The sequence below is a fragment of the Mustelus asterias genome, chromosome 8 (genome assembly GCF_964213995.1).
Source record: "Mustelus asterias chromosome 8, sMusAst1.hap1.1, whole genome shotgun sequence".
Classification (NCBI taxonomy): Eukaryota; Metazoa; Chordata; class Chondrichthyes; order Carcharhiniformes; family Triakidae; genus Mustelus; species Mustelus asterias.
The window spans coordinates 51,590,789-51,604,613 of NC_135808.1; the positions used below are offsets into that span (position 1 = coordinate 51,590,789).

The 13,825-nt window shown below is 48.5% G+C and overlaps 1 long non-coding RNA gene across 1 annotated transcript in view; it reads right to left on the minus strand.

Moving 5' to 3' along the window:
- LOC144497874 (uncharacterized) overlaps positions 1 to 13,825 on the minus strand; it is a 470,708-nt gene that overhangs the window by 411,786 nt on the left and 45,097 nt on the right. Inside the window, exon 4 of the long non-coding RNA XR_013498570.1 lies at positions 1,048 to 1,089. This is a non-coding gene — a long non-coding RNA (uncharacterized LOC144497874). The remainder of the gene's footprint in view (positions 1 to 1,047; positions 1,090 to 13,825) is intronic.

Sequence of the window (13,825 nt, forward strand, 5' to 3'; positions counted from 1 at the left end):
CGGAGAGATGGCAGTTGGAGTTTAATTCGGACAAATGTGACGCAATGCATTTTGGAAGGTCTAATACAGATAGGAAATATACAGTAAATGGCAGAACCCTTAAGAGTATTGATAGGCAAAGGGATCTGGGTGTACAGGTACACAGGTCACTGAAAGTGGCAATGCAGTTGGTGAAGATAGTCAAGAAGGCATACGGCATGCTGGCCTTCATCGGCCACGGCATTGAGTTTAAAAATTGGCAAGTCATGTTGCAGCTTTATAGAACCTTAGTTAGTGTTCAATTCTGGTCGCCACACTACCAGAAGGATGTGGAGGCTTTGGAGAGGGTACAGAAAAGATTTACCAGGATGTTGCCTGGTATGAAGGGCATTAGCTATGAGGAGAGATTGGAGAAACTTGGTTTGTTTTCACTGGAGCGACGGAGGTTGAGGGGAGACCTGATAGAAGTCTACAAGATTATGAGAGGCATGGACAGAGTGGATAGTCAGAAGGTTTTTCCCAGGGTGTAAGAATCAATTGCTAGGGGGCACAGGTTTAAGGTGCGAGGGGCAAGGTTTAAAGGAGATGTATGCGGCAGATTTTTTACAAAGAGAATAGTGGGTGCCTAGAACTCGTTGCCGGGGGAGGTAGTGGAAGCGGATACGATAGTGACTTTTAAGGGACGTCTTGACAAGTACATGAATAGGATGGGAATAGAGGGATATGGTCTCCGGAAGGGTAGGGGGTTTTAGTTAAGTCGGGCAGCATGGTCGGTGCAGGCTTGGAGGGCCGAAGGGCCTGTTCCTGTGCTGTAATTTTCTTTGCTCTTTGTTCTTTGTTCACACAGGCACACGCATATACAGGCATGCATAAACATACACACACTGACAGAAAGACATTATCAACGAGCAACCCCAACCTCACCGCGCTCCCCTCAGCCCCACCCCGTCAACAACCCCCTCCCCCAGCCGCAGCCTCTGCATTCAGTTACATAGAGTTTGGAAGGTCCATCACCCAGGAATATGGTCACTCTACTATTACCCACCACTCTGCTCTCTTGTCACTCACCTGGTGGGGCCTGGCTGTCAAAGCGATTGGAGTGCTCTTCCCCTGTGAGGACAGAAAGATAGCAGTTAGCAGTTTGAGAAACACCAAGTGTTGGGAGGATGGAGAACATTTGTGGAGGGTCACCACGAGGAACAGCTGCAAGTGTGCAATCAGATGAAGGTGAGTGCCTTTTCTCAGGCTAAGGATCCAAGAAGGTTTCTTGAGGAGAATGGATAGGTGCAGCTGCAGGATGTGTAAGTGTGAGGACCAATGGACAGGAGAAGATTGAGGGACTTTGTGCCTGAGTGGGGCAACACATACCTTGACCGCCCCGAACAGGTCATTGAACCTTTTGCGGCATCGTATCAAGAAAGAAGGCGCCACACTCCCGCTACTCACCTCCTCTCTGCAACCTCCATTTGTCTGGGAAGGGGACCTCCCTGCAGGACCCTTACAGCCTGCAGCAGAAAGTGTGGGAACACATGCAATAATTCAGATGCTGTCTCTACATACAGTGCATTGATGCACACTCGGTCAGTATTTCCATGTTCATCCTCACAGGAAGAGATCAAACATCAGAGCTGGAATAAACTGGTGAGGGTTGTCTCATTGGTCAGGATACCTTGGGAGTGGCTTTAACCAAATTTAACAAGCGATTGGGTTAAACCAAACAATGAAACATCTACTGAAACTCCATAGCAGCATGCATACTGCCAGCATGTTCAAAGACTTAGCTCACACAGAGAGACACACACAGAGAGTCACTGACAGAAACGCAGAGAGAAAGAGACAGTGAGAGAGACACTGACAGAGACACAGGAAGAGAGATTCAGTGAAAGAGACAAAGAGAGAGAGAGTCACTGAAAGAGACACAGAGGGACACACAGAGTCACTGACAGAAACACAACGAGAGAGAGTCACGGACAGAGACACAGAGAAAAACACTGACAGAGACACACAGAGAGAGACAGTCACGGACAGAGACACAGAGAAAAACACTGACAGAGACACAGAGAGAATCTGACAGAGACACAGAGAGGGGGAGTCACAGAAACACAGAGATACTGACAGTGCCCAGAAAGTGACACAGAGAAACCCTGAGGGAATCAATCTAGATCTTTTCTTTACATTGAAAAATTGCTGATGTCCCCTCTGCTAATTAAAAAAAACTGTCGTTGGGAACTCGGGAATTACAGAGCTGTTAAATTAATATATATTTTTTGGAAAGGACTGGAGTCTATAATTGAGGATGGAGTGGCTGGAAATTTCCCCTTGATGAGTGAGGTTCATTACTGTCTTGTAAACAGCGGGTCAGGTACAATCATTCTTCACAATTCTACACAAAGGCTGTTTCTGTCAGTGTCTCTCCCTGTGTTCATATCAGTGTCTCTCTCTCTGTGTTCCTATCAGTGTCTCTCTCTGTGTTTCTGTCAGTGTCTCTCTCTGTGGACCCGGCAGTGTCTCTATCACTGTGTTTCTGTCAGTACCTCTTTGTGTTTCTGTCACTGTCCCTCACTATGTTCCTATCAGTGTCTCTCTCTCTGTGTTCCTGCCAGTGTCTCTCTCTCTCTGTGTTCCTATCAGTGTCTCTCTCTCTCTGCTCCTATCAGTGTCTCTCTCTCTCTGTGTGTTCCTGTCAGTGTCTCTCTCTCTCTTTCTGTGTTCCTATCAGTGTCTCTCTCTCTGTGTTCCTGTCAGTATCACTCTCTCTCTCACTATGTTCCTATCAGTGTCTCTCTCTCTCTCTCTCTGTGTTCCTGTCAGTGTCTCTCTCTCTCTGTGTTCCTGTCACTGTCTCTCTCTCTCTTTCTGTGTTCCTATCAGTGTCTCTCTCTCTCTGTGTTCCTGTCAGTGTCTCTCTCTCTGTGTTCCTGTCACTGTCTCTCTCTCTCTCTCTCTGTGTTCCTGTCAGTGTATCTCTGTCTGTGTTCCTGTCACTGTCTCTCTCGCTCTGTTCCTGTCAGTGTCTCTCTCTCTCTCTGTGTTCCTGTCAGTGTCTCTCTCTCTCTGTGTTCCTGTCAGTGTCTCTCTCTCTCTTTCTGTGTTCCTATCAGTGTCTCTCTCTCTCTGTGTTCCTGTCAGTGTCTCTCTCTCTCTTTCTGTGTTCCTGTCAGTGTCTCTCTCTCTCTGTGTTCCTGTCAGTGTCTCTCTCTCTTTCTGTGTTCCTATCAGTGTCTCTCTCTCTCTCTGTGTTCCTGTCAGTGTCTCTCTCTCTCTTTCTGTGTTCCTATCAGTGTCTCTCTCTCTCTGTGTTCCTGTCAGTGTCTCTCTCTCTCTATGTTCCTGTCAGTGTCTCTCTGGTGAACCCATTCCCTCCAGCTATATATTCCATGCTGGGATGTGAGAGCCAGTGTAATTCCTGCCATGGAGCTGTTCTGAAATGTTCTGGAGGGTGCAGGTGAACGCGGGTGATGACTCATCCTCATCCCGGGGGTGTGGGCAGGGCTCAGGAGTTGGGGCTGGTCTCACCGTCTTCCTGCTGGCATCTGGAGTGGAGAGAGGAGAGAATGACTGACTGGCTAAACCACTTTGAATTTCTGAAGCTCTTGGGACTCTGCATTATTCCTCATTAGATGTTTAGGTAAGGTGGGATGGGTTGCAAGGTAACAGATTCACTTATCTGGTGATGTGAATGAAATCGTTGACCCTTTTCCTCCACTGCAGGCAGATCCCCCTCTGTATCGCCAATGCACTGACCGCCTTGGCAACATCCTCCCAGGCCACAGGCCTCAGTAGGGATAGGCTTCCTGCAGCCATCCCGGGGAATGAAGACTTCCTGATTTTCCTGAACTGCCTGTTAGAGATACTCCAGGGAAGTGGTAGGCCACAGCTTTCTGTCATCCCCTTGCCATCCTCTCCTTCCTCCAACTCGCCAAGAGCAGTCTTGTCTTTTCAATATGGTGGCGCACTGATGTTACAGCACAGCACCCGGCTTCCTGCCCGCCCCTACCATGAGGGCCAGCGTGCAACACATACACAAATAACTAATGATGTGGGAATTGCGTAAAAAAGGCCAAACAGCTCCATGGCAGGAATTACTCTGGCTCTCACATCCCAGCATGGAATATATGGCTGGAGGGAATGGGTTCACCAGAGAGACACTGACAGGAACACAGAGAGAGAGAGAGAGACACTAATAGGAACAGAGAGAGAGAGAGATAGAGACAGTGACAGGAACACAGAGAGAGAGAGACAGCGAGAGGAACACAGAGAGAGAGAGAGAGAGACAGTGACAGGAACACAGAGAGAGAGAGAGAGACAGTGACAGGAACACAGAGAGAGAGAGGGAGACAATGACAGGAACACAGAGAGAGAGACACTGACAGGAACACAGAGAGAGAGAGAGAGACAGCGACAGGAACACAGAGAGAGAGAGAGAGACAGTGACAGGAACACAGAGAGAGAGAGAGACTGACAGGAACACAGAGAGAGAGAGAGAGACACTGACAGGAACACAGAGAGAGAGACACTGACAGGAACACAGAGAGAGAGAGACAGTGACAGGAACACAGAGAGAGAGAGACACTGACAGGAACACAGAGAGAGAGAGAGAGAGGCAGTGACAGGAACACACAGAGAGAGACACTGACAGGAACACAGAGAGAGAGAGAGACACTGACAGGAACACAGAGAGAGAGACACTAACAGGAACACAGAGAGAGAGACACTGACAGGAACACAGAGAGAGAGAGAGAGACAGTGACAGGAACACACAGAGAGAGACAGTGACAGGAACACAGAGAGAGAGAGAGAGAGAGACAGTGACAGGAACACAGGGAGAGAGAGACAGTGACAGGAACACAGAGAGAGAGAGAGAGACAGTGACAGGAACACAGAGAGAGAGACAGTGACAGGAACACAGAGAGAGAGAGAGAGAGAGAGAGACAGTGACAGGAACACAGAGAGAGAGAGAGACAGTGACAGGAACACACAGAGAGAGACAGTGACAGGAACACAGAGAGAGAGAGACAGTGACAGGAACACAGAGAGAGAGATAGTGACAGGAACACACAGAGACAGACACTGACAGGAACACACAGAGAGAGAGAGAGACAGTGACAGGAACACAGAGAGAGAGAGAGAGACAGTGACAGGAACACAGAGAGAGAGAGACACTGACAGGAACACAGAGAGAGAGAGAGAGAGAGAGGCAGTGACAGGAACACACAGAGAGAGACACTGACAGGAACACAGAGAGAGAGACACTAACAGGAACACAGAGAGAGAGACACTGACAGGAACACAGAGAGAGAGAGAGACAGTGACAGGAACACACAGAGAGAGACAGTGACAGGAACACAGAGAGAGAGAGAGAGAGAGAGACAGTGACAGGAACACAGAGAGAGAGAGACAGTGACAGGAACACAGAGAGAGAGAGAGACAGTGACAGGAACACAGAGAGAGAGAGAGAGACAGTGACAGGAACACACAGAGAGAGACAGTGACAGGAACACAGAGAGAGAGACAGTGACAGGAACACAGAGAGAGAGATAGTGACAGGAACACACAGAGACAGACACTGACAGGAACACACAGAGAGAGAGAGAGACAGTGACAGGAACACAGAGAGAGAGAGACAGTGACTGGAACACAGAGAGAGAGACAGTGACAGGAACACACACAGAGAGACAGTGACAGGAACACAGAGAGAGAGAGAGAGAGAGAGACAGTGACAGGAACACAGAGAGAGAGAGACACTGATAGGAACACAGAGAGAGAGACACTGACAGCAACACACAGAGAGAGAGACACTGATAGGAACACAGAGAGAGACACTGATAGGAACACAGAGAAAGAGACACTGACAGGAACACAGAGAGAGACACTGATAGGAACAGAGAGAGAGAGAGAGACACTGATAGGAACACAGAGAGAGAGAGACAGTGACAGGAACACAGAGAGAGACACTGACAGGAACACACAGAGAGAGACACTGACAGGAACACAGAGAGAGAGACAGTGACAGGAACACAGAGAGAGACACTGACAGGAACACAGAGAGAGAGAGAGAGAGACAGTGACAGGAACACACAGAGAGAGACACTGACAGGAACACAGAAAGAGAGAGAGACACTGACAGGAACACAGAGAGAGAGAGACAGTGACAGGAACACAGAGAGAGAGACACTGACAGGAACACAGAGAGAGAGAGAGAGAGACACTGACAGGAACACAAAGAGAGGGAGACACTGATAGGAACACAGAGAGAGAGAGACACTGACAGGAACACAGAGAGAGGGAGACACTGATAGGAACACAGAGAGAGAGACACTGACAGGAACACAGAGAGAGAGAGAGAGACACTGACAGGAACACAGAGAGAGGGAGACACTGATAGGAACACAGAGAGAGAGAGACAGTGACAGGAACACAGAGAGAGAGACACTGACAGGAACACAGAGAGAGAGAGAGAGAGACAGTGATAGGAACACAGAGAGAGAGAGACAGTGACAGGAACACAGAGAGAGACACTGACAGGAACACAGAGAGAGAGAGAGAGAGACAGTGACAGGAACACAGAGAGAGACACTGACAGGAACACAGAGAGAGAGAGAGAGAGACACTGACAGGAACACAGAGAGAGAGAGAGACAGTGACAGGAACACAGAGAGAGAGACAGTGACAGGAACACACATGGAGAGAGACACTGACAGGAACACAGAGAGAGAGAGAGACACTGATAGGAACACAGAGAGAGAGAGACACTGATAGGAACACACACAGAGAGAGAGACAGTGATAGGAACACAGAGAGAGAGAGACAGTGACAGGAACACAGAGAGAGAGAGAGACAGTGACAGGAACACAGAGAGAGAGACACTGACAGGAACACAGAGTGTGAGAGAGACAGAGACAGGAACACACAGAGAGAGACAGTGACAGGAACACAGAGAGAGAGAGAGAGAGACAGTGACAGGAACACAGAGAGAGAGAGACAGTGACAGGAACACAGAGAGAGAAAGAGAGACAGTGACAGGAACACACAGAGAGAGACAGTGACAGGAACACAGAGAGAGAGAGAGAGACAGTGACAGGAACACATAGAGAGAGAGAGACAGTGACAGGAACACAGAGAGAGAGAGAGAGACAGTGACAGGAACACACAGAGAGAGACAGTGACAGGAACACAGAGAGAGAGAGAGACAGTGACAGGAACACAGAGAGAGAGAGAGAGACAGTGATAGGAACACAGAGAGAGAGACCCTGGCAGGAACACAGAGAGACACTGACAGAAACAGAGAGAGATAATGACAGAAACACAGAGAGACACTGACAGAGACACAGAGAAAGAGAGACTGACAGGAACACAGAGAGAGAGACACTGATAGGAACACAGAGAGAGAGAGAGAGACACTAACAGGAACACAGAGAGAGAGAGACACTGATAGGAACATAGTGAGAGACAGTGACAGAAACACAGAAAGAGATACTGACAGAAACACAGTGATAGCGACACTGCCGGGTCCACAGAGAGAGACACTGACAGAAACACAGAGAGAGACACGGATCGGAACACAGGGAGAGAAACTGATAGGAACACAGAGAGAGAGACACTGATAGGAACACAGGGAGAGACACTGACAGGAACACAGAGAGAGACACTGGCAGAAACACAGAGAGATAATGACAGAAACACAGAGAGAGACACTGACAGAGACACAGCGAGACACTGACAGGAAGGAACACAGAGAGAGACACTGACTGAAACACAGAGAGAGACACTGACAGAAACGCAGAGAGAGACACTGCCAGGCAGGAACAGAGAGAGAGAGACACTGACAGAAACGCAGAGAGAGACACTGCCAGGCAGGAACAGAGAGAGAGAGAGACACTGACAGAAACAGAGAGAGATAATGACAGAAACACAGAGTGAGACACTGCCAGGAAGGAACACAGAGAGAGACACTGACAGAGACACAGAGAGAGAGAGAGACACCGACAGAAACACAGAGAGAGAGAGAGACAATGACAGAAACACAGAGAGAGACACTGACAGAGACACAGAGAGAGACACTGACAGAAACAGAGAGAGACAGTGACAGGAACACAGAGAGAGACACTGACAGGAACACACAGAGAGAGACACTGACAGGAACACAGAGAGAGAGAGAGAGAGAGACAGTGACAGGAACACAGAGAGAGAGACAGTGACAGGAACACACATGGAGAGAGACACTGACAGGAACACAGAGAGAGAGAGAGACACTGATAGGAACACAGAGAGAGAGAGAGACAGTGACAGGAACACAGAGAGAGAGAGAGACAGTGACAGGAACACACAGAGAGAGACAGTGACAGGAACACAGAGAGAGAGAGACAGTGACAGGAACACAGAGAGAGAGACACTGACAGGAACACAGAGAGAGAGAGAGAGACAGTGACAGGAACACAGAGAGAGAGACAGTGACAGGAACACAGAGAGAGAGAGAGAGACAGTGACAGGAACACAGAGAGAGAGAGACCGTGACAGGAACACAGAGAGAGAGAGAATGTGACAGGAACACAGAGAGATAGAGAGAGACAGTGACAGGAAAACAGAGAGAGACACTGGCAGAAACAGAGAGAGATAATGACAGAAACACAGAGAGAGACACTGACAGAGACACAGCGAGACACTGACAGGAAGGAACACAGAGAGAGACACTGACTGAAACACAGAGAGAGACACTGACAAAAACGCAGAGAGAGACACTGCCAGGCAGGAACAGGGAGAGAGAGACACTGACAGAAACAGAGAGAGATAATGACAGAAACACAGAGTGAGACACTGCCAGGAAGGAACACAGAGAGAGACTCTGACAGAGACACAGAGAGAGAGAGAGAGAGACACTGACAGGAACACAGAGAGAGAAGGAGAGAGACACTGACAGGAACACAGAGAGAGAGAGAGAGAGACACTGACAGGAACACAGAGAGAGGGAGACACTGATAGGAACACAGAGAGAGGGAGACACTGATAGGAACACAGAGAGAGAGACACTGACAGGAACACACAGAGAGAGACAGTGACAGGAACACAGAGAGAGAGAGACAGTGACAGGAACACAGAGAGAGAGACACTGACAGGAACACGGAGAGAGAGAGAGAGACAGTGACAGGAACACAGAGAGAGAGACAGTGACAGGAACACAGAGAGAGAGAGAGACACTGACAGGAACACAGAGAGGGAGAGACACTGATAGGAACACAGAGAGAGAGAGACAGTGACAGGAACACACAGAGAGAGAGAGAGAGAGACAGTGACAGGAACACACAGAGAGAGACAGTGACAGGAACACAGAGAGAGAGAGACAGTGACAGGAACACAGAGAGAGAGACACTGACAGGAACACAGAGAGAGAGAGAGAGAGAGAGACAGTGACAGGAACACAGAGAGAGTGACAGTGACAGGAACACAGAGAGAGAGAGAGAGACAGTGACAGGAACACAGAGAGAGAGAGACAGTGACAGGAACACAGAGAGTGAGAATGTGACAGGAACACAGAGAGATAGAGAGAGACAGTGACAGGAAAACAGAGAGAGAGAGAGACAGTGACAGGAACACAGAGAGAGAGAGACACTGACAGGAACACAGAGAGAGACAGTGACAGGAACACACAGAGAGAGAGGGAGACAATGACAGGAACACAGAGAGAGAGACACTGACAGGAACACAGAGAGAGAGAGAGAGACAGCGACAGGAACACAGAGAGAGAGAGAAAGACAATCCTGCTTAGGAGTGAAAGTAATAGGGCAATTGTTATGGGGGATTTTAACTTGACTAATATTGACTGGAATTGTTATAGCTCTAGCTCGTTAGAGGGGTCAGTTTTTGTTCAAAGCGTGCAGGAAGGTTTTTTGACTCAGTATGTAGACAGGCCAACTAGAGGTGAGGCTATATTGGATCTGGTGCTGGGAAATGAGCCAGACCAGGTGCTAGACTTGGAAGTTGGTGTGCATTTTGGTGATAGTGACCACAATTCGGTTACGTTCACCTTAGTGATGGAAAGGGATAGGCATGAACCTCGGGCCAGTGGTTTTAGCTGGGGGAAGGGTAATTATGAGGCTATTAGGAGAGAATTAGGAAACATAGGTTGGACTAGGAGATTACAGGGACTGGGAACGTCCGACATGTGGAGTTTTTTCAAGGAGCAGCTACTGCGAGTCTGTGATAGGTATGTCCCTGTCAGGCAAGGAGGAATTGGTAGGGCTAGGGAACCGTGGTGCACCAAAAAAGTTTCTTTGTTGGTTAAAAAGAAAAAGGAGGCTTATGTTCGGATGAGACGTGAGCACTCGGGTAGTGCACTAGAAAGCTTTAGATTGGCTAAGAGGGAGTTGAAGAGCGAGCTTAGAAGGGCTAAAAGGGGACATGAGAAGACTTTGGCGGATAGGGTTAAAGAGAATCCTAAGGCGTTCTATAGGTATGTCAAGAACAGAAGGTTGGTTAGGGCAAGTTTAGGGCCAGTTATAGATGGCAGAGGGAAGTTATGTGTGGAACCGGAGGAGATTGGTGAAGCATTGAACCAATATTTCTCTTCGGTGTTCACGCAAGGGGACATGAATATAGCTGAGGAGGACACTGGGTTGCAAGGGAGTAGAATAGACAGTATTACAGTTGATAAGGAGGATGTGCAGGATATTCTGGAGGGTCTGAAAATAGATAAATCCCCTGGTCCGGATGGGATTTATCCAAGGATTCTCTGGGAGGCAAGAGAAGTGATTGCAGAGCCTCTGGCTCTGATCTTCAGGTCGTCGTTGGCCTCTGGTATAGTACCAGAAGATTGGAGGTTAGCGAATGTTGTCCCATTGTTTAAGAAGGGGAACAGAGACTTCCCCGGGAATTATAGACCGGTGAGTCTCACTTCTGTTGTCGGCAAGATGTTGGAAAAAATTATAAGGGATAGGATTTATAGTTATTTGGAGAGTAATGAATTGATAGGTGATAGTCAGCATGGTTTTGTGGCAGGTAGGTCGTGCCTTACTAACCTTATTGAGTTTTTTGAGAAAGTGACCAAGGAGGTGGATGGGGGCAAGGCAGTGGACGTGGTATATATGGATTTTAGTAAGGCGTTTGATAAGGTTCACCATGGTAGGCTTCTGCAGAAAATGCAGATGTATGGGATTGGGGGTGATCTAGGAAATTGGATCAGGAATTGGCTAGCGGATAGGAAACAGAGGGTGGTGGTTGATAGTAAATATTCATCATGGAGTGCGGTTACAAGTGGTGTACCTCAGGGATCTGTTTTGGGGCCACTGCTGTTTGTAATATTTATTAATGATCTGGATGAGGGTATAGTTGGGTGGATTAGCAAATTTGCTGATGACACCAAAGTCGGTGGTGTGGTAGACAGTGGGGAAGGGTGTCGTAGTTTGCAGGAAGACTTAGACAGGTTGCAAAGTTGGGCCGAGAGGTGGCGGATGGAGTTTAATGCGGAGAAGTGTGAGGTAATTCACTTTGGTAGGAATAACAGATGTGTTGAGTATAGGGCTAACGGGAGGACTTTGAATAGTGTGGAGGAGCAGAGGGATCTAGGTGTATGTGTGCATAGATCCCTGAAAGTTGGGAATCAAGTAGATAAGGTTGTTAAGAAGGCATATGGTGTCTTGGCGTTTATTGGTAGGGGGATTGAATTTAGGAGTCGTAGCGTTATGTTGCAACTGTACACAACTCTGGTGCGGCCGCACTTGGAGTACTGTGTGCAGTTCTGGTCCCCACATTACAGGAAGGATGTGGAGGCTTTGGAGAGGGTGCAGAGGAGGTTTACCAGGATGTTGCCTGGTATGGAGGGGAGATCCTATGAGGAGAGGCTGAGGGATTTGGGATTGTTTTCGCTGGAAAGGCGGCGGCTAAGAGGGGATCTTATTGAAACATATAAGATGATTAGAGGTTTAGATAGGGTGGATAGTGATAGCCTTTTTCCTCTGATGGAGAAATCCAGCACGAGGGGGCATGGCTTTAAATTGAGGGGGGGTAGTTATAGAACCGATGTCAGGGGTAGGTTCTTTACCCAGAGGGTGGTGAGGGATTGGAATGCCCTGCCAGCACCAGTAGTAAATGCGCCTAGTTTGGGGGCGTTTAAGAGATCCGTAGATAGGTTCATGGACGAAAAGAAATTGGTTTAGGTTGGAGGGTCACAGTTTTTTTTTAACTGGTCGGTGCAACATCGTGGGCCGAAGGGCCTGTTCTGCGCTGTAATGTTCTATGTTCTATGACAGTGACAGGAACACAGAGAGAGAGACAGTGACAGGAACACAGAGAGAGAGAGAGAGACAGTGACAGGAACGCAGAGAGAGAGAGACAGTGACAGGAACACAGAGAGAGAGAGACAGTGACAGGAACACAGAGAGAGAGAGAGAGACAGTGACAGGAACACAGAGAGAGAGAGATAGAGAGACAGTGACAGGAACACAGAGAGAGACAGTGACAGGAACACAGAGAGAGAGAGAGAGACAGTGACAGCAACGCAGAGAGAGACAGTGACAGGAACACAGAGAGAGAGAGAGACAGTGACAGGAACACAGAGAGAGAGAGACAGTGACAGGAACACAGAGAGAGAGAGAATGTGACAGGAACACAGAGAGATAGAGAGAGACAGTGACAGGAACACAGAGAGAGAGAGAGACAGTGACAGGAACACAGAGAGAGAGAGACACTGACAGGAACACACAGAGAGAGACAGTGACAGGAACACAGAGAGAGAGAGGGAGACAATGACAGGAACACAGAGAGAGAGACACTGACAAGAACACAGAGAGAGAGTGAGAGACAGCGACAGGAACACAGAGAGAGAGAGAGACAGTGACAGGAACACAGAGAGAGAGAGAATGTGACAGGAACACAGAGAGATAGAGAGAGACAGTGACAGGAAAACAGAGAGAGACACTGGCAGAAACAGAGAGAGATAATGACAGAAACACAGAGAGAGACACTGACAGAGACACAGCGAGACACTGACAGGAAGGAACACAGAGAGAGACACTGACTGAAACACAGAGAGAGACACTGACAGAAACGCAGAGAGAGACACTGCCAGGCAGGAACAGGGAGAGAGAGACACTGACAGAAACAGAGAGAGATAATGACAGAAACACAGAGTGAGACACTGACAGAGACACAGAGAGAGACACTGACAGGAACACAGAGAGAGGGAGAGAGAGACACTGACAGGAACACAGAGAGAGAGAGAGAGAGACACTGACAGGAACACAGAGAGAGAGAGAGAGAGACACTGACAGGAACACAGAGAGAGAGAGAGAGAGAGACACTGACAGGAACACAGAGAGAGGGAGAGAGAGACACTGACAGGAACACAGAGAGAGAGAGAGAGAGAGACACTGACAGGAACACAGAGAGAGGGAGACACTGATAGGAACACAGAGAGAGAGAGACAGTGACAGGAACACAGAGAGAGACACTGACAGGAACACACAGAGAGAGACACTGACAGGAACACAGAGAGAGAGAGAGAGACAGTGACAGGAACACAGAGAGAGAGACAGTGACAGGAACACACATGGAGAGAGACGGTGACAGGAACACAGAGAGAGAGACACTGACAGGAACACAGAGAGAGAGAGAGACACTGACAGGAACACAGAGAGAGAGAGACACTGATAGGAACACAGAGAGAGAGAGACAGTGACAGGAACACACAGAGAGAGAGAGAGAGAGACAGTGACAGGAACACACAGAGAGAGACAGTGACAGGAACACAGAGAGAGAGAGACAGTGACAGGAACACAGAGAGAGAGACACTGACAGGAACACAGAGAGAGAGAGAGAGACAGTGACAGGAACACAGAGAGAGAGACAGTGACAG